Below are 11,828 nucleotides of genomic sequence, written 5' to 3' on the forward strand. Positions count from 1 at the left end.
TGAAAAAGATGCCTCGTTAATTTATTAATTATATCAGCGATAAGTACTTAAAACGTAGATAAAAAATCATTCATATCTTATGGATCCTTACTGATTGTTCAGTAAACAATGGTGCCTCAATATATGCAGTGAATATCCATCTTCTTCTCTTTAAGTGTCCCCCCCTTCTTCCCCCCCGCCACACGCCCTTGCGGCGGCTTGCGGGGTATTATGTAGATGTAAGTGTCGTCCGTAAGCTTCTCTCTTCGCCCACTTGAAAGTACTCATTCGTTTGTTGCTCTTTCCATCATATCTTATTCTAATTGATCTTCTACAGGACCATAATTCTATCACTTCTAATAAACATTTCACTACTGCTCTATCATCCATGTCTCACAGCCAGAAAAATGTATTCCACTAAAAATGTTTTATGAACCATTTACCTCAGCTAGCAATATTTACCATTAGTTGATATTTATAGCAGAAAGCCTTCTTCGCCAGCTGCATTCTGCCTACGCACTCCCCCTTACCATTTTCATCGTTGGTAAGGCTACTTAATGAATAAAAACACCGTTTCACCTAGTCTCCATTCTAACGAGTAAATTATCTTCCTTTCTCAATATTTCTATGCTTTATTTTGTTTCTTCTCGTTAGTTATGGCTGTATCGTCCGCAAATCACAGTATCCTTATCCTCTCTCCGTACTTTCATGCATCACCCTTTATCCCTTCATTGATCTGGGTTACTCTCCTCTCGACTTGCAACTTAAAAGCTCAACTGTGATAAGGAGTTAGCTACAAATGCCCAACTCTTTTCTTCAGTTTAATCATGGGTTCGATCGCTACTCATATGAAGACGCCTCATAAGGATCTAACTCATGTAAGAAGAATTCTCATATTGCAAGATTATTATTAATAATATTCTACCGATCATGGGAATTTTACCCAAGGACTAAGCATTCCTAGACTTCTAAACTCCGTGTGACCCAACACAAAGTAACCCATCATTCAATGAGTCCCGGCACTTATTGAACGGGATGCGCAAGGTATAATTTACATCGACTACCTTGGAAAGGGAAAATCTATCAATAGCGACTATTACATTGAGTGATTGGTGATTTTGAAGGACAAAATCGTAAAAAAAACGATCGTACATGAAGAAGAAAAAAATCATCTTTCATCAAGACAAGGCACCGTGTCACAAGTCAATGATGGCCAAATTGAATGAGTTGGCTTCAATCTGCTTCCTCACCCACCATACTCTCCAGATCTATCCCCCAGCGACTACTGGCCGTTTGCTGATCTCAAAAAGATGCTTCAGGGAAAAAGATTGGGCTCAAATGAGGAAGTCATCGTTGAAATGGAAGCTTCTTTTGGGGATAAGGACAAATCGTTGCACAAGAATGGTATCGAAAAGTTAGAAAAGCGTTGTAATGATTGTGCATAGCTCTTGAAGGTGATTATGTTGATGAATAAAAATGAATTTTGCCAAACAAATTTTGTTTTCTTAGCTAGTCCCAACTCCTTGTTCTTCTCCTTCCTTATCTTACTCATTCAAATGTTCTGATTCAAAAAATTACACATTCGAAATCCCCCGCTCAATGGTGGGCAGCATTTCTCAGTTCTTTTGGACATCCCTCAAATGTGACTTTATATTGACGACGTCCTGTAATGTTTAATGTCGCCGCTTGAATGCCCCCTCACACTCTTTCCTCCACTGATTCCAACCTTGCTCACCCACCTTTGGAGGTAAATTCCCTGAGCACTTGCCAACCTCCCTCACGAAAGACAGAACCACATAGGCCAAGTTTTAAGGTCGTGAATCAAAGAATGACTCGCGTTGAATTGAAATAGTATGAGCAGTGATACGAGAGAGAGTGTAGGAGGAGTTTTTAATTCTTCTCTGAAACTTATATTATTATTGTTTTTTGTTATTTGTTGGTTCTATTGTAATTATTTGTATTATAATCATAACTATGAAAACATCTAAGTGCAGGTAGAGCGTGAGGAGGTACACAAATCGTTTGCATCAAAGTCAAAATTGTTTTTTTATTTCTGAAACAAAAACCTGTAACATCTAAACACTAATCTCTACCACAAAAGAAACTTGAATAAAATATTATCAATCATAAAAAAAATCTAAACTAAGCTTCTTAAACACAAAAGATAATTGAAAAAAATTAAATAAAGCGAAACAATAAGAGGAAGCAATTAAACATTATCCTTAATCACAAAAAAGTCCCATCACATTAACAATAGATCCTCAATCAATTATGAGTCAAAAATAACATTTTATATACAAAGATAATCAAAGCAAATACGAAGTAAATCGTACTGCTCAAAGCCCAATGCCATACAAGCAATCACGGTACAGTCACGGTCTAAATTACGTTAAGCACAGTGCGAATTTATGAAGGTCAATGAATGGAGAGAGAGAGAGAGATTTGGAGCGAACTGGTAACGAGATAATACGTAAAATGAGACCATTCCAGGCAAATATGAAATATATTTGTGACACAGATTCTACGAAAGTTTTGGTCACAGATCTGGAGGAATATCCTTGCGTCCTAAGTAGCGAAGATAAAAACCATTCCAATAAGCCCTGGTATATCGTCACATAGGATTTTTTCCGGTCGTATCGTAGTAACTGACGCCATCAGAGAACCAGCATTAAAGTCTCTTCGGGCGCGTTATGGGGTCAAAATCATTTACGAATTATTCTTTATTTAGCCTATTGTAGATTGTTGATACGCCCAGAAGAGGAAACTCGGTGTGCATGCGATTCTTGAAGTGAATTATAAGAAGGTGTAAGGAAATTTCCGTTTTCCTGATTTTTTCATCGATCTATCATTCCACATAATATGCATAATCTACCCTTACCTATTAACCCACTGTGGACTGATAACGACGGTTGATACTGCAGAAGTAGTCCGATGTGCGTTCGGGAATAAAATCAAAGTAAGGAAACGGTCCATAAAATATTTGGCCAAGGCCTCTCTACATCAAAAAGATAGCGAACTGGCGAGGGAATTCACCGACGAGTGAACTGGAGTCGGAGCGCACTTTGGATCCGAACACGCGGCATGAAGTAAGACTGCGAGAAATGCAGAAATATGATCTTCGAGTATAAAGTGGCTTTTGTCAACACTTTCTTTCAACACCACTAAGCATAATAATAGAAATTTCTTTCGGCTTAAATTTGTGGAATAATTTCATGTGAAATAAATACGCACATCAATTCCAGAGTAAAATGGTTCATTCACGCGCTCGCAAACTTTGTGTCAATTCCAGACTCCATCATCAGGTGGCATTGCCATCGCCATGCGTGAGAAAACTGTTTAAGTGGAATTATTGCATTATTTTAAACTCTATAAAGTCCTTTAATGATGATAAACTGTTTTTTGAAAGTCATGACTAACGTATAGTCTGCTCCTTTTGTACTCAACGTCTGCATTCGATGAATCTAACGTGTGAATTATTTCCCTTCCTGCACATCCTGCTCCCAAAGATTCCTAGTATTCCATTACAACTTTCAATTCGAAATTCCTTCTTGGCACTCCCCTCGGTAGATTCATTTTCCCCAAATCAATGCACGCACCTCGGCGGTACCCCCGTGGGAAATCTTTTTGCTGCGGAAAAACCTCCGCACGCGAGCTCATTATCCTTACCGCAAGATATCAATCGTTCAATTCTCTCGACAAATACCTCACACACTGAGTATCAAAGACTTGATGAACGCCCGTTTTTACGCGTAGGTAAGTGCACACGTCTAGACCTGCGACTTCCCTTGCGTTCGCTTCCCCTTCCGGTGTGACGGGGTCGATTCCCAATATAGCGGCACGGCGCGGCGCCTCAATGTCTCCGTCACGGGCTCGCTCGAGAGCTTGGCCGAAAGGGCGAAGGCGGTCTTTGAGTGGTTACGTTTCCCACCCTCACCTGCTTGACCGCAACACGGGATTCAATGCCGGGATTACGATCAACAATTGACGACGCGACGGACCCTAAAACTACGACGTTTTCAGTAATCCAGCCCAGGATATTTTTAATCTATGCGTGCAATGATGAGGTTTTCCTCATTGGACACAATTACCCTTCGCATAAACGAGTTTTCAGTTTAGTACGGACACGTCAGACAATGAAGATTTGATACTTCGCATCGGTAAAGCCCTTGCCACCCGACAACTTTCTTCGTAGGTGGTATGCTAACCGGGTTAGGTTACATTATGCACTCCGCTGTGGTGACGTCCATCGATGACACGGAACTTTTTCCGCGCCAGAGCAAATTGAGGTTTTTTTCAGGAAACCCACACACAAATTTCATTTCGTACGTCAGGACGATAGAAGAAAATCTAAAACGTCAACGTCCTAACGGCCTATTGTACCCGTGCTCATTTATATTCACATAAATATCTTGTGCCACGCGCAAGGAGGTAGACGTTCAAAATTAAATAAAAATCTCGAATAATAACTGGGCGAGTATGAAACGAACATGAGGGTTTTGGCTACGAAATTTATTGCAATTTTTAATTCTTTTGTTGCTCATTCTTGTGACAATTCAATGCCTATTCCCTCCACATGTACTGCAATTTGGAGTGTTGAAAGTGCTTGCGCGTTCTGATGACTCCTGTCTAACAGAGAGCAATGATATCTGCTTCTGGTAGAGACAAATCCCAAGTAAGGAGCAAGAAGAAAGGCAAAGCATAAGGCATTTATTCCTCACAGAGGACAAAACGCTGCAGAGATGTTTGATCTTGGTTTGGCGGTCATTTAAGCGACGGTGTAACGGCACGAATACCATCGAAGAAGGCTAGGGAAAATCATTGAAGTTGCATGCTCATGATACCATCAATGGGCACAATATCTGGTCGCAACTAAGCCAACAAAACAGAGAAAAAGACTCCGAAGACTAGCGTGGCGGTCAGATATGCAACGCGTAATAGAAAGTTGTTGAGGTTAGGGCAATTAGCAAATATCAAGTGATTAGTGGAGACAAGAAGTTTAGATTTTCGTGAAGATAGATGGAAAGGCCATGGGACTCCTCGGGATTCAGTTACAGAGCCATTCGACGGGGATCTGATGGCTAATAATATTTTTTAATTCATTGCTTTCGCTGCCTATGATTTTTATTTCCATTCGTCTTGCGTTTGTGTAGCTTAGTGTTATTTGAGTTTTTTTATATTTATATTCTTAAACCAGAGATCCTTTTCTCCTTGTTTAACCATATTTCCTCAAGATTAAAGTTTAGACATTTGAAATCTCCCTTACAATTTGTCTAAATCGTTTAATATTAGCCATATATCTATAAAATAAATTTTCATTAGCCTTTTGACAACTGAGAGTCGTGGAAATATTTTGATATATGGTTTGGAGATACATGAAAATTTTTATTCTTTTCGCATTGAATTATTTTCATGATTTTTATAATACATCTTTAGGTAATCCGAATAGGTAATCAACGAGATGATTCGCCTTTTCAGACAAAACTTGTCGTGATGATGCTTGCGTAGTGTCTTAATCGTCGTTTTATTCCACTTTGCTATATTATCCAGTTTTGAGTCCATTTATCCCTCCTTTAAATTATTTACATTTTTAACATTTTAAGTTTTCAATCGATACTGAAATGAGAGATCCCTTATCAGAATCCCTTAAAAATTTGTTCCAAGGCAAAAATTTTAAATTTCCTGTGAAAATTAAGATCGATCCGTTAAAATATCTCGTTTCGGTTAAATCAATGTTAAAAGTTGGGAAGAATTTTGAGCTGAAATCCAAACCTGTCTAGTTTCGTTCCGCCATACTAAACCTTGGCTCCGAACAGTTCAGCCACCGATTATTACCGCATATATTGTAGATAATATTGTGGTTTTTAATTTATTATTTTAACTTTTGTTTCACTAATCGAAAGATGATTACGCCACGAATAATTCTGGCCACCACTCGGGAGTCACCTTCGTGGACTAAGTCTAGCAATTTTAAACTTAGAGACCGGCTCTCGGACAAGACTTGGCAGTCGTCTGTTATCACTTGACTCTTCATTTGACGCAAATCACATGGCTCCCTCTCTCTCTCTCTCTCTCTGTTTCTTCGAATACATAAATGGTGGCATGACGTCAATTCAAAAAAGAGTGAAGAAGTTTTGTTTTCACGAACGGTGAAGGGATTTCAAGAGAGACACGACAAGTGATGGCTATGTGAACAGAAATAGACAGAGAGCTTTTGAAGTTAATCAGACTCCGAGATGGGAAACTGTTAGTCGGAAATTAATGGAAAGGAGCACAATCATTGTTTGGATCATTTCACGACCAGTAAGAAATCGAAATACTGATGGGATACCGATGAATCATTACCGCAAAAAAAGTAATCGTCATTAAGTAGGCGAGCCAGTTCCTCTCGACTATTGGACCTCCGCATTAATGTGGACGACGTAAATAAGATAAAGTTCAATCTTTCACGCGTTTGGTTATTATTATGTGCGTCAAATGTTGTTGTAGAAAGATTTTTTTAGGATCACAGAAAGGATGACCAAGACACTGAATATATAAACAAATTAATGACTCCCTGAGATTCATTATTACTGAGATTTATCCACTTTGTATTTCATAACCAAGGTTTCGAAAAACAAAGCCATATTCAAGTCCTCAGAAGATGGCTTTGTAAGCCGAAACCTAGATTGAAAAATAAATAATACAAAGTGGTTTTATCTCTATATGAGCGCTTACCACTAAGTATCGCCCGGAATTGTCCAATTTATCTATTACCCAATCTTTCATCGGAAACTGTCCAATTTATTCAATAACATGATCCTAATGAAATAAGATGCAGAAATGCAGATATCAAGTCTTTGAGATGAAAATATTGGATGTTTTTGAGTATCGAGGGGAATGGAAAGATAAGAAGGATAGACAAGAAGACTAAAACTGTTATACAGAGGTAAAGATAGGAATTGGGCAGGGAATACGAAGAAACTTTGAAAGGGTGAATACTGAGAGGAAGCGGAATGCTGAAAGCAGATAGAAACGGAAAATTATTGGATGGATCAAGATACGTATATTCAAAATCAGAAGATTTTGCAGTAGAATTGTTAAAAAGATGGGTCTATTAAATAAAAAGATTAAAATGCAGGAAAAAACATGCAGGATATTTTATATATATATATATATATATATATATATATATATATATATATATATATATATATATATATATATATATATGGGCTGACACAATATAACACAAATACCGTGTGAGTGTCCTTTTGAATGTTGCTATTCTATTCTATTTGGTGTTATATTGTGTCAGCCCATTATTGTGCCGCTCGTGTGAGTTTTTCCGTACAATCGTTATATATATATATATATATATATATATATATATATATATACTCATATATACAGAAACATATATAAGGAAAAGGGATAGGAACACGTATAAAGGACGAACACAATAGAGGTGGGGAAGGCGGAATCGAACGGATCACAAGAGTAAAAATATTTCCTCAACCGGGACTCGAACACCGGATCTTTCCACTTGCCGGGCGGATGCTCTTAACCACTTGAGCTACCACCTCTATTGTGTTCGTCCTTTATACGTGTTCCTATCCCTTTTCCTTATATATGTTTCTGTATATATGAGTATATATTCGCCGTTTGGCGGGATTTCGTGTTTGAATGTATATATATATATATATATATATATATATATATATATTATATATATATATATATATATATATATATATTCACTACCAATGATTATTATCTCCTACGCGATTTCTGTCATATCTATTTTGATCTTTAATGATACGAGGGAAATACGACATTTTAAATCTACCCGTTCTACAATAAATCCACCACATTTTACTTTGGTGAACTGATCTACCATAGTAAGTCGCGGTGATACGTATGTGTTCAACATCCTCAGATAAAATGATGTCGGTTTTCGTTTGGTTAGTTTGAGATTATCGTTTGGTTTTCTTTGATTGTAAGTATGTACAAATGTTCCTTTGATTGTAACTCTTGTACAAATCAGTCATTGAAGACGATGTCTTTATTCAAACGATTCATTTCGGTCCTTTGAGAACTCTATAGTCAAGCGTCTTACACGCTTCCTACAATATTATATTTTCATCTTTACAATCAAGTGACTGGACGATGTTTTCCTCAAAAAAATATCGTAGAGCAGAATAAAAAATCTTTTTGGTCTATGAGCGTTAAAAGGGTGTATTATTTTATTTCCTTTCCGTTAAGCGGAGTGTTTTTCTCTTTATATATTTTGACGCTCGACATATATTGTGACGGTGTCGGAGTTAATTGTGTTGAGAGAGGACGGAAGTCACTCGTTTTCGACGATAAAATCAACGGCATTTCCTGTTCGTGGTGTTTGTTGAGGAGCTAACTAAGAGAGGCGTGTGCCCACGAAGTTAATCGAATTCCACCGCTCTTCACTTGACATCCCTCAGACCTCGCCGACTTTTAATCTCACTCTATAACGTAATGGTGGTGACGTTGAGACATGGAGACGAGGCAGCTAAGCTTCTTTATCAGTCCTACTTCTTCCTGAAAATAATCTCTCTCCTTTAATTGCTCCATTAGAGCGTTTAGAAGTGACGTCACGTTGATGCCGCCACTGTACATGCGCCAATTGGCAGCAAGCACGTCATAAATTATTCGTTGACTTTCCCATATGAATATTAAAAATGTTCATCTAATACAAATAATCCTTCACACGGGCTACGACGTTGTCGTATTGGAAGGCCTTGCGTGTTCGGATAATCCCAAGGACTGTACTGACAGGAGCAATGATATTATTTCCTGGTAGGATCACCCATGCCAGAAGGTTTAAGGGCAGGAATCAGACGAAAGGTAGTCCACGCAGCGTCTGTTCCTCCGTGAGGCAGCTGCGAAGGAGTCTGACCCAAGTGGGACGGCCATTTGAGTAATGGTGCCGCGTCAAAAACACCATTGAGGAATGCAACAGGAGGCCACCTTATTTATAAAACCACCACCCATTATGACGGAAAATAACATAATGATGTGTCCTGAAAACCTTGGCATTGAGCCCTTTGGGGTGGGTGCCGTGCCCAGCAAGGACTCCGTGATCGTCATCACAAAAGACCCTTGCACAATTGAGGTGACAGAGGCAGAAAGATGACACAACATAAGCCCGCGGAATGTGAGAACAGCGACTTGTAATGTCAGGATTTGGTTGAGAGCAGGGAAGTTGGGAAAATGAGAATCAGAGATCATGGTTTTGTTTCATTTCTGCCTGCTTACCTAAAAACCGTCATAGGGAGGGGATCGAGATGGTGCGGGGGCTAACCTACTGGCTTCCCACCCAGAAGGCCCGGGTTCAAATCCCGGCGGTGTTTAATATTTTTCAGAGGTATCTCGATCCCTACTTGAGGTGTTTTGTGAAGGGCACTTTGAGTGTGTACGCTGTCCGTCGGATGGGACGTTAAGCTGCGGACCCCTTGGCGCCTTTCGTAAACAGTAGGCTAATGCCGACGCCGGGTTTCTCTCCACCGTTCATCCTTTCCTGTCCATCCCCTATGGCTCAGCTGTCGGTCGCCTCCCCTAAATACTACTACAACGTCATAGGGAGGGTCAATTAGACAGTGTACACGGCCAAATAGAAGTAATGATTCCGGGTAATCGTAGAAGGAAGCACTTGATAGGAACAGATCAGAATGCGATGGTGGGAAAAGGAGATGTAGACAGATATCACCTTCATGGCATAACGATTAAGTGACATCATCATCCATTCGCAGTTTCAGGGGAGGGGATATGGTTCCATATAGTAATTAAATGTTCATTTAGTACGATGTTGCAGATGTCTGGTGTCACGTTCAAGGAGATAAAATATGGAAGAAAAAAATAAGTTTTCAAGTCGAAGGTTGGTTTGATAGGTGGGGGTGGAGCTCAACTAGTACTAAGCCCATATTAGGCGTGTGATATTCACACATTAACCGATTGGGGTTCCAGTTCCTTTCCCTGTGCTACCTGCGGTTTTACAGAGAGATCTGGTACCTGGAAAAATCACACAGCTTGGGTGAAAACTGAGGGTACCCAGAGGCATCGAAACTGAGCCTTCCAATGAGTCTTACAATGAGCAGTCTACCGACTAGACTAGCAGGTCCCACAAAAAAGGGAAGAAACTAAAGGAAATAAAAAAACCATAAGCACAGTAATCAACCCGAAGGTCGGTTTGGTAGGTGATGGTCGAGTTCACCCAGTACTAAGCCCGACGGCGTGTGAAATTCACACATCAGGATAGGGGGGGCAGTTCCTTTCCCTGTACCGGTTATGGTTTCCCAGGAAGATCTGGTACCCGAAAAATCACAGCTTGGGTGAAGCTGCAGGTGCCCAGAGACTTGCCCGGGAAACGAACCCGGGCCCCTCCGGTCAGTATTTCAACGCTCTACCACCTTAAAAAATATATAATACCAACTCTTTAAATGGGGCGAAACGGAAGGACCATCAGGAAGCAGTTGATTAACTTCTAAAAGAGGACCAAGGAGTGAGTACTTTAAAGGAGGATATTGCATATATATATTACTGCATAAGAGGAATGGTGAAAGCTGTAAAATAAAAAAGGGAACGCTTGACAGGAAAAGGATTATGGAACAACATATTAAAGAAATGATGGTTAGGAAGATGGATGTCAGAAGGAAATGGAGGGAGGTCTAACAAAGAATTAGAAAGCATAAAGAATTAAAGAGGTGAATAATAAATTTTGGCGAGAAACGAATAGGACGAAACAAGCGTGGTGGAACGAGATCTGCGAGGATAAGGAGGGCATGCAGAGTTAAGGGTGATATTTGCGCACAGAACAAGATAGTCAAAGAACGGTAAGGAAGTAGAAAAGTAAAAAATCCCCTCACGCAAAAGTATAAATTGGAACAGATAAGATTAATCCAAGACGGAAATAATACATAGAGAAGCTGGTATAGATATTATGCCAGCAAAGAGAATATGATGCCGAAGAAGATAGCTTATGCTAGCTTGATTGCGAGATAGAGAAGGCAATAGGGAAATTAAATCAGATAAGGTCATAGAATAGATTCAATCTGTCGCGGAACTACTTACGGGTTTAGGAAAACCTGAAAGAGTTTTTGTGGATCGATTACCAGTAGCATTTAAGAGAGAAGAATTTTACCGGAAGAACGTCAGATAGCTTCCCATCCTAAAAAAGAGAAACTGGAATATATGTGAGGACTATAGAATAACAAGTTTTATTTCGAACACAGCTAAGATGGTACTACGATCATGTATAAAAAAATTAAAAGGTGAGAAAATCGCATAGGGGATGATCATATTAGTTTTAGGAATACTGAACAGCCCTGAAGAGAATTGGGATGGATCATTACCAGAACGATATTTTTTTGCTTCGTGAATTTTGAAAATATATTCATCAGAGTAAACTGAATTAGATCCCGTGAACGTATTACTGAGGGTAAGAGTACACTGGAGAGGTATGCAAGCACATTAGAAACTTGCATGGTTGTCATACTGCAGTGTGCCGGGTTGCGGATTAAGAATCGGAATGGGAGATGATAGGCAAGCGAGATAAGACTGGGTTGTCCATCATTACCGCTGCTTTTCAAATGATACGTAGAAGCAATGGTAAGAGAGGCGCGGGGAGGGCAGGAGGAAGTAAGTGGGGAACTCAAGAAATCAAGTTGGATGTACAGGTTAATGCTTTAGTTAGCCAGCCGGCCAAAGGCTTGCTTCAGCCTTTGGCCGAAGCCACCGTAATAGGCGTGGGATGTGAATCAATCAGAAAACACGACTGATATTTCCAATAAATAGGAAGGCTAAGGCTTAGTTGAGGATTGAAAATTGATGGCATAATCTAG

This window comes from Hetaerina americana, unplaced genomic scaffold, assembly GCF_022747635.1.
Source record: "Hetaerina americana unplaced genomic scaffold, ioHetAmer1.1.p SCAF_2, whole genome shotgun sequence".
NCBI lineage: Eukaryota > Metazoa > Arthropoda > Insecta > Odonata > Calopterygidae > Hetaerina > Hetaerina americana.